This window comes from Thalassophryne amazonica, chromosome 3 (genome assembly GCF_902500255.1).
Source record: "Thalassophryne amazonica chromosome 3, fThaAma1.1, whole genome shotgun sequence".
Classification (NCBI taxonomy): Eukaryota; Metazoa; Chordata; class Actinopteri; order Batrachoidiformes; family Batrachoididae; genus Thalassophryne; species Thalassophryne amazonica.
The window spans coordinates 21,541,995-21,558,926 of NC_047105.1; the positions used below are offsets into that span (position 1 = coordinate 21,541,995).

General features: G+C 42.0%; 1 protein-coding gene across 1 annotated transcript in view; it reads left to right on the forward strand.

The window, feature by feature from the left end:
• pcbp4 (poly(rC) binding protein 4) overlaps nt 1–16,932 on the forward strand; it is a 417,908-nt gene that overhangs the window by 212,082 nt on the left and 188,894 nt on the right. The window lies entirely within an intron of this gene.

Sequence of the window (16,932 nt, forward strand, 5' to 3'; positions counted from 1 at the left end):
TGGTGACTCCATCCTCAGCATTCTTCTCCCTACACAGTCTTTCAGAGTTGTCCCAGCATGCATTGTGTGTGGTGTGGTTCCTGTATTTTCATAAAATTTAATTCTTGAAAAACCAGTACTTGAAAAATATCACTATCACTGCAAGTTATATGGTGAGAAAACAAGTTCATCGCAAGCTATGAAGAAGAAGGCGTAAGACCGTTCATGCCAGTGCTTATTTCAGGATTCCATAGCGTCAAGAGGATGAGGATCTGTGACTCTCCCTGCACAGGATGCCAGTCCATCATAGGTTACTTCCCCAGTGGACTGAGACAATGTAGTAGATTAAGTGTCTTTTCTAAGGACACAAACAGGTCACATGACTGGGATTCGAACCCAGGTCTGTATATTGGTAGGCCAGCTTTATCCACTCAGCTACCTGCTCTACACAAGCTATGAACTGTTTATATTTTACAATAACACTCATATTTCTATGAATATTACATACATTACCCTTAACTTCATTAAACTTGTCTTTTCCACTGTGATTACTGCCCACATCAGAAAAACTCCCAGTGCCTACGTTGCTTTGGAAAGCTTTGAAAGACCAATTTTCTCTTCTGTCCCTTTGATATGTTCATTCCTAACCCTGTCCATCATCGTCACTCCCCAAAACATTGCAGCATCTCCAGCTCCTCCTCCTGCCTTTTTGTTAATGCCACTGCCTCTCAGCCTTTGCAGCATAAATAGTCTCACTATCATCTTGTAAATTTTCTCTTCCACTAGTGCAGATACCTTCTGTCACAAATCACTCCTTTCTCCATCCTACCTGCTCTCTCTTCTTCATCTCTCTACCACACTTGCCATTGCTTTGGACTGTTGACCCCAAGTATTTAAAGTGATATATCTTCACCACCTCTACTCCATGCAACCTCATTATTCCACTGGGCTTGCCCTCATTCACACCCGTGTGCTCCATCTTGCTCCTGCTGACTTTCATTCCCCTTCTCTCCAGAGCATATCTCCACTTCTTAAGGCTCATCTTAATAGCTGTCTACTTTGAAATGAAGTTTCAAATTGCCTAAATACAATAATAATAATAACCCAAAGCCATGATATTTAAATTATGTATTATTCTTCATTTATCTGACCACGTTTGACATCCTGTGTACATAAAACCTCATGTGTCCATCAAAAGTGCCATGAAAGATCTGGGTGGGCTACAGATGATTTTCAGATTTCAGAGTCAGTCCTGGTGTTCTTAAGTTTGGAAATGACTTATTTAGTCTGTACCACATCAGATAGCCAAGGAGTATCTCTTTCACTCACATGTTCAATCACACACACCTGCTCTCCAACCAACAAACAGGATTTTGTCGTTTTGAGCCTGATTGTTATCTGTGTTGTTTGTTTCCCTTTTATTTTGCTCTGATGTCTTTCCTGCTCTACTGGTTGTTGCATTGTAAATTCACCTGTCTACATCTTAGAAAGCTTTATGCTCCATTTCTTGCAGTTATGGCAGTTATTTGTGCTTCATGCTCACCAGTACAACAAATGAAAAACAAAATTTAGCAATAAAAGTGGTTCTTTGTCTTGTATATTGCTATATTGCACCAAAACATGATCAAAACCCTCCAAAATATTGTTTATTTAATCCCAGTTTCTCTCAGACTTCAGCATTTTAAATCCAGTATCATATTGTGTAGCATTGTTTTGAACCAGTGCTACTGGTAAATGCTGATAAATGCAGTTTAAAGGGCCAAGTGGTAATCAAGTGAACTGCTTATAAACCACACAAACCATCGCATCTTTCACTTCAAATGGTTTAAAACAGATTTATCTGGATTTCCAACAGATTACAACCAAATTAAATCATTTTGTTTCAAGCCAGTATCATGTTTTTATGTTGAGCACTCATTTAAAATGCTGTATAAATAAATTATTATTATTATTTCTTCAAATCAGCATTGCTCAAATATGTAGCAGCACACAAAAACAAATAGATGGACCAGCACGGGCACGCACACATGTTCATGCACACACACGCTTTATATCGTATGTGCACATGCACACACAGAGGAGCGCTGACCTCACGCATGGCTGATTCATGTCTTCTTCCCCCGAGTCCATTTCCAAGGACAGAGTTGCGCGTATGTGTGTTAGCCTTCAGTCAGACATGAATAAAGGCATGAAGCCTGTGTTTTAACCTCACACAACATCACGTCACACAGTTTCAATAATTCACATGTTCTGTATGGATATGTCATACACACATTCACTGTAGCATGAATTCTGTTTTATATTCTGAAGGATGCTGAGAGTCATGCAAGCTTCATATTAGAAGCAAGAAGCTTATAGGTCAACTTGCACCTCAGCAACAGAGTTTCAATAATATAGACTGTGGTTCAAATTTAATTTCGCTTGTTTGGATCCAGGTCCGACCCTGTTTTCATGGTCCACATGTGTCCACCTGTATGTTGTATGTCTCTTATCTATCTGGACTCAAGGAGGTCAGTGTGTCAGCGCTGATCTTCTGGTGTACCTTCATCTTTTTCTTTGGGCTGCTCCCATTGGAGGATCATCTGTCTCTCCATTGCATCCTGTCCTCTGCTTCTTCTTCACACCAGCTACACTCATGTCCTACCTCACCACTTCCATAAACCTCCTCTTTGAGCTTCCTTGTCTCCTCCTGGCTGTCAGCATTCTTTTCCTGATATACCCAGCATTGTTCCTCTGAACACGCCCAAAATGTCTCAATCTCACCTCCCTTGATTTGTCTCCATCTACCATCTGATATGCGCATTTCTAATCCTGTCCATCCTTGTCACTCCCAAGGAAAATCGGATGTTTTTAGGGTCAACTTTTCACTCGAGACAAAAAGGAACTACTTGGCAAAGCAAGCACCGCTGTAGAATAACCAACTAATTATAAGAGTTTGATTCTGTTGCTTAGGCCGCTCTCTGGGGCATCCTAAGAATGCATGTGATCCCTGAGAAGTTGCTGGACATCATTGTCAGCCTATACACAGGTATTGTGAGTGCTGTACAGACCATAGGCTGAATTATTTTCTATCTCAGTGAAAACTGGTGTTCATCTGGGGTGTGTTCTAGCTCCTACACCGTTCAATGCTTGTATGGACTGGGTGTTGTGTTGATTTATGGAAACCAGCAATTTGGGTGCTTTTGCTGGCGAGGAAAGGTTTACTGACCTTGACTTCATGGACGCTGCTGTGATCTTTGCAGAATCAATGTATATGCTGATTGGAGCCCTTGAGAAGCTGAGTGAGGAATCAGTGTCCTGCTCCTGGACTCAGAAGTGTGTTTGTATGTGGTGAAAGTGTTTGTGGAGTCATGAGGTTAATGGACCAAGATGTTTGGTGATGTAAATATCTTTGAAGGACAGTGAAGGCCCAAATTCTTAGGGACTTGGTGCTACCTGTTTTACTGCATCGTTGTGAGACTTGAACACTAACCAGTGACTTAAGGCAACGACTGGATGCTTTTGGTCATGGTCTCTTCAGAGGATCCTTTAGTTCTGCTGGAATGACTTTGTGTCAAATAAGCGATTATTTGGGGAGACTAAGAACTTGCATTGTGAGGGCTTCAAAATTTCTATATGCATGATCCAGCAGGTAGGTGCCTGGGTGTGGAGGCCACAGTAAATGGAGAAGTCCAAGGCGATGCTCATGCTTCATCTGGCTGTGGCAGGCAGATGGACCAGTTGTCTCCCTGGGTGGTTGCCATCCAGGACCCGAGGTGGTGGTGTGGGTCCAGTGAAGCGTGGCACCAGTGAATCCTCCCAGACTTGACTTGATTTATGCAAATCAGTTTTGGTGATAAATGGATGAATCATTGTTGGGTTGGTCAGAAAGTTTTGGACTCAAATACATAAATTGTCCCACAGAAACAAAATAGACTTAATCCTCTTTGGCAATGAAGAAAGAGATGCTAGTTTTAGTATTTTGCTGCACTAAATGGAAACGTGAGAACACTTTCCTCCTTCCAGTTGCTCTTTTCTTTGCATTGCTTTTCTTGCTTTTGTCTCATTGTGACTTTGCTGTGTGTCAGCTGATCTGTGTGGAGTTAAAACGGTCTCCTGGTGTGACCACCGTGATGCGTTCCTCATGTTCCAGACAGCCTGCAGACTGTGTGTGACCCACTTTGAGTCTGACATCACTTATTTATACCTGGAGATGAAGCTGTTTATGGTTTCAACTGAGAAACATCCTGCATGTGGATCCACTCATCCTAGAACATGCAAAAAACTCTCAAATTTTTGGAAATTTTTGGAGTCCATTCTGTCTCTGGGTCCTCAGCCTGTCAGACGGAGAGACACATGGGAAGAGCCTATGGAGTCATGAGGTCAGGAGACAGAGGTTTTTGTTGATGCTGATATTTATGAAGAAAGAACCGACGAGTCAAGTCTCTCAGGTCCTGATGCTTCCTGTCTTGCTGTTTGGTTGTGAGACTTGAATACTAACCAGTGATCGAAGATGACGGCTAGATGTCTCTGATAGTACAGTAGGTCTGTTTGGAGTATCCTTGATTACCCTTGGAATGACTCATGTGTTAAACAGAAGGTACTTACATAGACTCAGATGAGGACTGTCACTTGGATTGTGAGGGAACATCAGCTACAACATTTTGGCCATGTGTCGTGCTTCTTCGTGTTTGATCCAGGACCCCAGTGGCTGGAGAAAGCCAAGAGGACACCCATATTTCACCTGGCTGCAGTAGATACGTAGGTGGTTACCTTCTGGAGTTATGGATGGACCGGTTGTCTGCCTGGGTGGACAACATCCAGGACTCAAGGCGGTTTGTGGTGTGATGCACCAATAGGGCATGTTCCCAGAACTGACCTGTTTCTCTTTAATATGTTCCATTGATGAATGTTGCATTGATTGTGCTCTTTCAGGTCATTTGAGGAGGCCTGACTCTGTGTTTTTACTCTTATGTGGACAAAACAAGACCACAGTCTGCCTGAGAAGATGGATTTCAATCTATTTCCAAGTAAACTCCAGTAAGGTTCACTTATACTGAGAACACAATCTGACCTAATAGAATAAGTATCCAACCCAAATGTAACTATTGTATGTTTTTCAACTCTGTTTTGCTGTCAGTAGACGCTGCAGAATGAGTGGTGGCTGTGCAGAATAAACTAACGCTCCAGGCTACCGATAACTGGAACATTTTCCGCTGTGCACGCCACTGACATAGACCCAGCAACAAAAATGCAGCACTTCTGGCCAATGAGGAGACAGTCACCATGTGAAAAACAAACTGAAGCAAGGAGACGACAGTGTAACATTTTGATCCCCAGTGCGGAACCAAAATAATGAACTATACAGTACGTGTGAAAATGCCTTTCATCTACTTTCTGCTAAGTCAAAGGTCATGGAGAATGTTCCTGCTGTATCATTTTGTGGAGAAAAGCACGCTCCGATTTTTCAAATTACGCAACACCAACACTGCAACATCAGTTCTGGATTTTTATTTCTTAAATGAAGGTCAACTGAGCGGCTGGTGAGACTGAAATAAGCGGGTTGGGCAGTAACGGACTGCATGTAATTGAGTTTATGTAATCAGTATGAAGCACTATAATCTGAACAGATTACACTGGAAAAAATGTCATTAGATTACAGCTGTATTATCAAAGATTACTTGACTACATTTAGGGAATAATGCTGTTGTGTCTGGTGATGTGTCGGACGTTCATGCTGGGAAATACAGTTGAAAATAGGCTTTAAAAAGCAGTTTTATTGGTGACGCATTAGCGGAGCAAATAAAATGGATATTTTTGACCGTATATAACAGCATGAACATCTGACACATCATCAGACACAATGGGGTTCTTCCATTTCTAGTCCAATTCCATTGTTTGCTCAGTTTATTTTTCTGTAGGTAATTTGGTCAGCGAGGCTTACCGTTGTACGGTAGCTCAAATTCACCCATTTCAGTGGCAGCACGCAACTTTCTCTCACTCTGAGCTAACAGCACTAACAGCTAGCAGAATGCACAGGCAGTGTTCTGATGCATTGTGTGTCTTGAAAGTTCCATGTCCCAACAATACTGCATGCGCGCAGTTGCGCGCACATGCACTGTTGCACCCGGAGGACGGGAATGACATTCAACAGTAATCACATCTCGTCAGAACATCGGTCAGAGTGTGGAGTAATACATCTTTGGCCACCGGTCTAATATTTAGTTCCGTTCCACAGATATTATATGCCTTATTATGTCACACGATTAACCAATCAGGTTAGTGGAAAAAATGTACTGTATTTTCTGCACCATAAGGCGCACCGGATTATAAGGTGTGGCCTCAATTAGCGGGTACTTAACCCTTACAAAAGGTGCACGCTAAAACATATAGTCTACAAAAAAAAAAAAAAGGTAACGGAAGCAAAACGGTGAGTTTATTTGAACTTTTTAACAACTTTGAACTACCGGTATTTAACAATATGGTACTCACATTATTTTTTATTATGGTTCTGTCACAAATCCATCAAAGTCCTCATCTTCTGTGTCTGAATTGAACAGCTGGTCTTCTAGCTGTGGCCACCTCGCTTTGTTTCTGCAGAAACTCCGTTTGGTCGTTTTAACTTGGCGAAGTTCATTTTCTTGTTTCCTCTCGCAGCTGCTCTATTCCCATGAACAACCGCGTAACTGATAGCCTGCAGTTTGAATTGTGCCTCGTAAGCATGTCTCTTCGCTGGCGCCATTTTCGGGGGGTCCTTAGACAAACAAATGTTGTTTTGCAGGATACCTGTAGTATACGGTAACTACCGGAGGAGTGACGGAGGTAAGTGTACGTACCACGGACTCACATACTCTTCTCTGATTGGTTTATCACTGGCAACATATGTACACTACACTAGCGTATGTACTTTACGTATTACGTGATGTTCTCCGATTGGTTTATCGCTGCCAGGGTACGTACTCTACGCTGCTAGCATACGTACTTTACGTATTACATCCTTGTGTCACCGGGAAATGGTCCGATATTCCGACGGTCAAAGACAACGTTTTTGGAATTCAGTGCGCACATAAGGCGCACCGGTTTATATGGCGCACGGCCGATTTTTGTGAAAATTTAAGGCTTTTAGGTGCGCCTTATGGTGCGGAAAATACAGTAATTGGATTAGAATTTGATTTTTTAACACATTGTCATTTTAATTTTATGAAACCTTTTTCAATCATCTAATGCTCTTAACTCATCACTGCTTTCTCATGTTTGTGCTGGTTCCAGTCACGGTGGCAGCAGACGAAGCAACTTATCCGGCATTTTCCTCAGCCAAGTCCTCTTGTGCCTCCTCCAGTGTGTCCTGGGTTCTTTCCATGGCCTCTTCCCAGTTGGACGTGCCTGGCAAACTTGTCTGTGGTGACACCCAGGGTGCATTCTCACCAGACACCCAGATATCTGAGTTTTTCACCCTGTCCCTGAATGTAAGCCCAGATTCTCCACAGCGGATTCTCTTTTCTGCCACTTTTATCCGTGACTTTGCTCTTGCAGTTGTGTTAACCAAAGCTCCTTCCCATAGTTGAGGGTCAGAGTATAAATTGAGAGTCTTGCCTTCTGGCTCAGCTTCGTGTTACCTCGTCAGCTGGAGGTGAAATAGAAACCACTCTACCTGTGTAGTCACTAAAGGTCAATCTTCAACCAATGGCTTGTCTTCTTTTTTAAAAAAATAACTCAAATCACAATAGAATGAAATCTCCACAACACGGAAGACTCAAGCAGTGGCAGTTTGTCCACATCACTTGAAAAAACAGCTTTTGATTTTTGGCAATATTGTCAACATTTTGAGTTTTAAAATGCGCATCACAAGAACATACTTAAAAGTCACTTTATTTATTGTTTACTAGTTTTGGAGGCCCTGTGACTTATACTCAGGTTGACTTATATACTGAAATATCACATTTGTTATTAGTAATAGTAGTTATAATAACTAATTATATAAGATTTTCCCAGGAATCAAAACACTAAACAAAATTAACTCTAATAATAAACAAATAAATTGTTGTGAAAGTGTCGTGACACAGACCCACAACAGGGGGCGTAAATGAATGGACAATGGATAAGCCAAAAGTAACAATTTAATGTTGTGAATCACACAACGACGTACAGACAATAACAATATAGTGACTGTCAATCATACACCAGGTGACGTGTGGGCAGGCTCGACGATAGAAGACGCCTGGCGAGAGAAGAGCCGGATCCACACAGCTTCCACTGCCAACGGAGCTGAAGAACACCGGAGCCGCCAAGCCCTGCGCCCCAGGTGGCCGCTGTCTTCAGCAGTCAGACCCGGTACTGCTGGCAGAGAACAGAGACAGTCCTGATGAGTGTGAGGTCGCACACTCAGTAATCCCACAGTCTGTATTCAGTAAGGAGGGAGAACCTCCACCTCCAATCACACACTCGTGCAGCTCCTGAGATAACCACTTATCTGGGTGGGGTGTGAGGCAAAGCCGTCGCAGTCCACACCAAACGCCAACTCCGCAGACAGGGTATCTGTCCCAGGAAAACGGCTGCAAAAAGAGATCAGACTAATAGTCACGGTTTAAGCTTAGCAGAGAAATTACCTGATTGGTAGTTGATTTCTCGGCGAGGAGGTGGAGTTGCAATCCGGCCTTTAATGTGGTGGTGATGATGTGGATGAGTGACAGCTGATGCTGATGACGAGTAACAGCTGTCACTCCCGGTTGCTATGACGCCCTCTCATGCTTGAAGCCCGCACTTCAAGCAGGGCGCCATCTGGTGGTGGTGGGCCAGCAGTACCTCCTCTTCAGCGGCCCACACAACATAAATGACAGTAATAAGAAAGTACACTGCAGGAATACACAAACATCCCAAATTTAAGACCTCATAACACAGTAAAATGGGTGACTTATACTCTGAAAAATTTGTTTTGAATTTTTAAAAAGAATTTTCAGATCATTGAAAATGATACATTTGAGAAAAAAATGTATGAGATAAAAGGATTAAGGCAGAGGAAAAAACAGCACTCACAGGGACCAGGAGTAGAGGTGCACGGCTCAAAAACTAAGTCAATATAAAAATAAAGCCAGCAACATTTTTGCTTTTTTTTTTTTTTTTTTTTTCCCATTTTTTAAGTCTGAAGTGCATCATTTTCAGTAATTGATTTTGAATTAATCCCAAAACATTCAAATTATGATAATTTATTATAAAACAATGATTACATTACTAATTACCTGGTAATTTGTATTCATTAATAACTGATCACAGCTATTATAAAGTAATGTAAGCTGGAACAAAATGTGCTGTCTTTGAGCAAACTGGACACCACTGAAGCACCAGCTTATGCCTACTTCACCTTCTAATATTCATCCTCCGCATGGCCTCATGAGGAAACTGCTGAACCTCATTCTACTTCATTCCACATGTTTTTGGTTGAAGGACTTTCTGTCAGATGGCTCATAGATGTTCAAGTTTGGCCCCAATGTATCCACAGTTCTCACACTCAGCACCGGTGCCCCTCAAGGCTGTGTGCTGAGCCCACTGCTCTTCACCTGCTACACCTCAGACTATACCCCTATCCACACCAGCAACACCTTCATTAAGTATGCGGATGACACCACAGTGGTAGGCTGTATCACTGGAAGAGATGAGTCCAACTACCGGGATGAGCTGGAACAGCTGACGGTGTGGGGCAGAGAAAATAACCTGCTCCTGAACACATCCAAAACCAAGGAGCTAATCATAGACTTTAGGAGAAACAAAACAGGCATTCAGCCCATTATCATTGGGGGACCTGTGTGGAAAGGGTCAGGGACTTCCGTTTCCTGGGAGCCCACATAGATGAGAAACTGACCTGGAACAGGAACACCACACACTTGGTAAATAAGTCACAGCAACAACTCCACTTTTTGAGAATCCTCAGGAAAAAAATTACATAAACCAGAGACTGCTTGTGTCTTTTTACCGCTCTACCGTGGAGAGCATCCTTACATACTACATCTTTACATGGTTTGCCAGCTGTATGGTGGCAAGCAGGAAAGAGCTCCAGAGGGTTACCAAAATGGCAGAGAAGACTATTGGGTGTCCTCTACCCACACTGGGGGACCTTCAAGGCTCTTACTGTCTCAGGAGAGCCAACACCATTCTAAAGGAATCATCCCACCCTGGCCAGTCTCTGTTTGAGCTACAGTGATGGTACAGGGCCATTAAAGCGCGTACAAATAGATTGAAATACAGTTTCTACCCAACTGCTGTTAGAGCTTTGAATGCCCCTGGAACCAAACAGCCAGATCACATGCCACACTTGAAATGAATGCAAAATGTGTTTATGTGCAATATCCACTGCCACTGAAGTACCCACAGTTTTGTACATACTTTTCTCTTTTTTTAATATAATCTCGTTTTTGCTGCTACGTCCTTATAACTTTTTTCTTTTTTAATTTGCACTCTGGACAAATTTTATGTTTATTTTTCTTTTCTTCTCTAGACCTTCAAGTCTGCGTGTGGTTTGCTCCGGATCATATTTGCACCGGAAGGCTGCACCTTACCTTTTCTTGTACCTGTTACAATGACAATAAAGAATCTGTGTCTGTCAGAGGTCACAAAACCTTATTAAAATAACTATTGAAAGAAGGAGCTATTTTTTTTTAAACTGAACATAATGAAAACTCTTTCAGTAAATACAATACAATTGAAACTGAACATCTTGTTGCTTGCTTTGGCCTACAGTTCATGAAAAGTAAGAATAGGCTTCTATATGTTCTTGTTTTCAGTACATCAATTCAAAACATTCTGTATAATTTGAAGTGTTGCCGTTTCATGTGTGTGTAAATGTATCTACAATAATTTAACATTTGAAAATATAAATTGCATCATTAATGGAGTGAATAAATATTGTATTTTCCAGACTATAAATTAGTTAACTCATTCATTCCTTCATTTTCTACTGCTTGACTGGGCGACAGTGGCTGCTAACTAAGCAAACCATCCCACATGTCCCTATCCTAAACCACATCTTGTAACTCTTCCCGGGATTCTGAACATGGACTATAAATTGCACTGGAGTATTAGACCCATTTGTCCAAAAATGCCTATTATGAGGGGGGAAAAACGGTCAGTAAGTCACATTTATTTTTGAAAGGTGGTGCTATTGCTCCGTGCAACAAGCAAAATTAATTTCAATATTATTCATTATTATATGATATATTATATATTTTTCTAATGCAAATAGCACTTTATGGAATGGAGTCTAATGGACTAAATAATGTTATTGTATGAGGCACAAAGAATTCAACTAAACTGCTTCATGTTGCCACTGAACAGACACTTCCATTGTTTTCATCTGTTCAGTTGCTGTGTTCTGAGCAAAACATGTACATTTACCTCACTAAATGTGATTCAAGGTTTTAAAACTGATATCCATTGTTTAAAACATACTAGATGACCTAAGCCTAGTTATTCTCCTGTTTTGGATGTCCACACAGTCCAAACAAGTGGAATGCTAGTACCATGAAGACTTTATTCCCTCTGTTTATTCAAGACCATGGTCTTTCAGTTTGAGAGCATGATTTATTAATTTCACTCAGCACATCCTCTTCACTCAGATCGTCTTCTTTTCCTTCTTGTGTTACGGCAGTTGGCATCCAGCTTAATGGCGCACTGCTGCCACTATCTGCTCCGGAATATAAATGACAGTACTACTGTCTAGTATAACTACTAAAATGCCACTTTTACATCCAGTTGGCTTTACACAAGTCAGAGGTTAATACAGGAACATTTAGAAGTCGCAGAATACTAGAGGTGGGCGATACCGGGAATTTTGGTATTGATCCGATACCAAGTAAATACAGGCCCAGTATCACTGATATCGATACCAATATTGATACTTTTTCATATTTAAGCTTCATAGATCCAATGAATCCAAAAGACCTAAGACAGAACTTCACCAAACATTGTACGTGACAACAAAATACTTTATTATCGCAATCAACATTTTTGTTTAAAAACATATCACTCAACACAACTTAACAAACAGAGGGCTGACAAACCACAATACAAGGGTGCGCTGCTCCGTGTTGTGTGACAGCGCAGCGCTGCTCTTACAGACAGAGAGTAGACTTTGATGAATCTGTGTGCGCAGCAGTCAGTGCGTGCGGGAGAGAAAACAAGCTTGAGTATCGATCTTTTTACACGAGTATTGTTCAGTATCAATACCAGTGTTGGTATTGATATTATCGATATTAGAATCGACCCGGCCACCTCTACAGAATACCATTTGATGATGAGGTCAGGTTGGGGAGCATATACTTGCACCATGCATCATCACATCCACCACACAGTAGATTGTCCTGGGTCCTGGATGGCAACTATGTAGACAAACAACGGGTCCATCCCCACCTCTGAAAAGTTACCATCTATCTGCCACAAGCTGGTGAAATGTAGCCGTCCACTTGCATTTTTTTTACCTGCTGGAGTTTTCAGCACTGAGGCACCTACATGCTGAATCATGCCAAGATAAATGTGCCACATGGCAAAAATGTCATTGCTGGCACTCCCTCACGTTGGAAGTGATGGAACCGCTCATTTCACTCAGTCATTCCAGCAGTACCCAAGGATCTTCTGAAGTTAAATCAAATATTAAGAGAGGCAGAAAGTACAGCACTATATGGCAAATCTGTCGAGTGCAGGTTCCCTTCAAATTCTGAGTGACGTTGCAAAAATGGGATCTGTTAGGGAAGCCACCCGTAAGAAGTGTGGAGAAACTTTTGTCAGTTGCATCACCAGCCACATCTTTCTCATTGAGTGGAACACAGAATGACTTTGTTAAAAGGTAGAGGTGAAATCTACAGGCTCAAGCGTCCCACTTCTCTCGCAAACAGACTTTCTTGCAGCGTGTTTGTACTGTATCATCGAGTTGCAAATAACAACAAAGCTAATAATGATACAGCACACGTATGTATGTCATCTGCTGTTGGTTCCCAAAATGAGGTGCATTAGATGCTCTGCACAATATCGACACAGTCAGACACACCTGTGTATTTATTCTTCTGCATACCTTATGTCATTAAGGAGGCTGGTTGGCATAGAGACAGATGCCTGAAAGGCTGCTCCTTTCACAGCACAAATCCACAGCTGCTCATGAAAATCACACAAGCTCACGCAAAATCAAAGTAGGTGTCACAGTAATGAAGTGCACGCCCATGGATGTTCACCCACTTGCACAGTGGTTTGAACACCTTCACATCAAACGGGGAAAAAAGTGGAATGGTCTGTTTGGTATGCAGGGATGACCAATGTCGGCTCTCTTTTGACATTTTTTCCTTCCACGTTTTTTCATTTAAGGGCAAAAGGAAATGCTTAAGCATCATCATGCTTGAGTGGCATTTCCATCGCAAAAAGCTTATTTAATTCAGCCCAAAGCTTTTTCAACAGAATTCCCAATTAATTTTTAAATTACCGCCCGGACTTGTTGACTAGCTTCTGACACTTGAGAAATTATGTTAATTTCCACACCTCTTATTGCACGAGCTGCAGCGGCTCTTTTACAGTGCCGCTCTGGATGTTAAATCAATGAAATGCCTTGTAGGCCTTTGGCTATAGACCCAAACACACCAGTGTTTACAACAAAGGGAATTTCTTACTGCAAACCACACCGTGCGTGCGCATAAATGGAGGCACATTTCTCAAGCGTGTGCTATTGACAAACACTGCTCACACCGACAAGTGCAAATGAGGAAACAGTGCAATATTTCTGTCCGTATGCTTGTAATTACTTTCACCCTCCAGCTCACCTTAACCCTCAAAACAACAGCGAAGCTGCACAGTGATCTCAAAGTAAACCCAAAAACAGAGCCAAGAAACCAATATTCTAAACGTTGCTCTAAGCAGATCAAGTTTACATCCGAGAGAAAGCTGAAATTTTCATGAAGTCAAGACTTATCCATAAAACAGGGTGTACATTTATTTCAGCTCCTTCAGAAAATGATGTTCACATTGAATGAGAGAATTGTTAAAGTCAGCTCACCCGCATGAGAGATGCTGGCTGTGTTTCCTTTGGTGGCCACGTGAAATGTCCTTTTTCTTGACAAAAGTAGCAGCCAGTAAATCAGTATTGATCAGTATTTCTGGTATACATTTTTACTTTCACTTTTGATACTCTGTGTGCTTCTTACCCTGTGTGCTGTTATACAAAGCTGCTGAAGCCTCAATTTCCCTGAGGGAATCTTCCCAAGGGATCATTAAAGTTCTGTCTAATCTAATTGAAAGGACAACATTGCAATGGTTCATTTAGACTCAACATTAAATGCAAAATATCTGCACTCTGTGTACATTTCATCCATATTTGTGTTTGTTTTCTGAAATCTTAAGGATATGGATGAAATGGAGTAATACCATCGATAATTATGGGGGCAGTGTAGCCAAAGTTCATTCAAGATACAACCTTAAAGCAAAAGTACACAAAAAAGACCATCAACAACAGTGGAATATTTTGATTAAAATTTCATATATACTATATTTTCCAGAGTATAAGTTGCACCTGTTTTAAAAATTCATATATAAATCACACCGGAGTATAACTTGTATTATCAGTTCTTTAATTTGCGATTTTTGTACATTGTTGTATTGTGCTTTTATTATTGGCATTTAGTCTTTTATTCATGGAGTGTTTTTTTATGTTTTTTGTTTAGTGCTTTGATTCCTTGGAAAGTCCTCTGTGAATAGTTGTTATAATTATACTTATTAATAATGAATGCATGACTTTTCAGTAAGTTGCACCTGAGTTTAACTCGCAGGATCTTCTAAACAAGTTTAAAAAAAGACGTGGCTTGTACTCTCGAAAATACGGTAACCATGTGAAGTATTTTAGGAACCCTTCACACATAACATGAAAGACACAGAAACCGGAAGAAAATCTGCAAACCAAAAACAAAATGGGGAACCACGAAACATTCCACCTGCTATCTTGAGGGACACGAAACCTTTCGTGCACACTTGTGTTCGAGTGCACGAACACAGTGCGAGCACGTGGAAAGTCCACACACAGCAGGGGAGGAAAAAAAAAACAAAACACAATTTATAATACATAATTCCTGTTATAAAGAGCGGATTTAGCCTCCGCCTAGACGTACACCAGGAAGTAATGAAATGGCGTGGATTACTGTTCTTCCTTTCATGTTTTACATGAATTACCTGATGTGCTCGTCTCATGAAGAGCCTGGCTCTCGCGTCATGAACACATCAGCAGCGATCCGCTGCAACTGTGATCTGCTTTTAAATTATTACAATGTGGGGAAATCCCACAGTGACACGTGCCTCGTGGGGCATCCCATGGGGTGATTTCCTGCATGGCACAATATTCAGCAGCTTTGTGATGCACTGACGCGATGGTCAGCTGAAGCAATATGTTTTAATCTATTCCCACGCGAGGACAGCATGCCAATGTCCGCGCTTCACGCTGTAGTTATGCAACTTAATATCCTGCAAGCCAGTACAGGTGTTCCCGAGCTGTGACTTGGGAGCACAGATAAACAGCTGCACGTTGCAAGGGGACATGCCCACCTCTGTCAACAGGCCTCGGCAGAAAAAAGGCTCACTCTGTTGCTTTGTTCTGTGATTTTAATTTCATGTATGTATTATTATACATTTGCCTTGCATCTGTCTCATGTCTTTGTTTGACACCTTGCATGTACAGTTACATCCAGCTGACAGTCTGTGGTCAGCTGACATGAGTTGTATGTCCACAGCAAAGCATATGAGGAAAGTGATCAGACATGCATGAGTGCACGCCTTCAGCCTTATGTGTTTGATTTAATTTCTACTCTTTTTGTCTGTCATGTAAACTGCAATTTAATGTGGTGGAAGTGACATCAGTCGGCCGTGTGGCTTCATACCATGCCGTGCGCTCAGATGCTGGCCGGTCCTAATGAGGGCATGAGCACCCGCACACACATGTGCACTGCATGTACTCCAGCTGAGGTGCAGGACACAGTGATCAGCTGGTCCAGCACCGGACTCTGGGACCTTCAGCCACAGCTGGCAATGTTGGATTCATGGTGTGTGTGTGTGTGTGTGTGTGTGTGTGTGTGTGTGTGTGTGTGTGTGTGTGTGTGTGTGTGTGTGTGTGTGTGTGTGGTGGGGGGATGACACACTCCGCAAGCCATTTGTGTTGGGGAGACGACAACGACACACTTCACACGCCATTTGTGTGTGTGTGTGGGGGGGGGGGTCAGCACAATCACACCCATGTGTGTTGCTAGGTTACGCCACTTTCGTGTGGCACTAAGACAATTTTCACAGACAGGTTGAATGTGATCGCCTGCTGTCTACTATTGCACCAGGAGCACGAATAGCCGTGCCTTTTCTAAGTGTGCAGCAAGCGGTGTTAGATGTTCGCGTGTGACACCTGGAATTTGGTCGACACCTGCCGAGAGGGGGATTGGATGAGCACACGCAGGGCATTCACTGTCTTTCAACGGCTTGTGTGCACGAATGTTGTAGCAACAGGTGTATGAGGCGTTTGAGGCGGCTCCAATTTTTCACAAATGGCATGCAATTCCTCCTTCGTGCGCTAGTCGGCTTCAGTCATGGTATGAGTGAAGTGCCCCTAATGTCTGCACAGATCACCTCTGTGTAATCCACTTTCTTTCTTTCCAACCATTATTTTGACTTCCTCAGCCACTGCTTTTTTGATGTTGTGATAAACTTTAAAGTGGGTCTGCAGTGCCCTCTGGTGTTTTTTCTTAACATCCTTGCCAATGTGATGGATTTATGGAAGCACGTGAGTAGCCAAGTTTACACCATTTAAAACGCAATGACATTAAGCTGAGCCTCAAGTTGCAGAAGGATGGTGATGTATTTACCTGCTAACCGTGAGGAGATCTTGTTAACATGTTGGTCATTTGAGTAGACTGTTTTATATATCTGTGCTTGCAGAGTGTGTGGAAGTAACTTTGTTTTAATTTAATAACACTG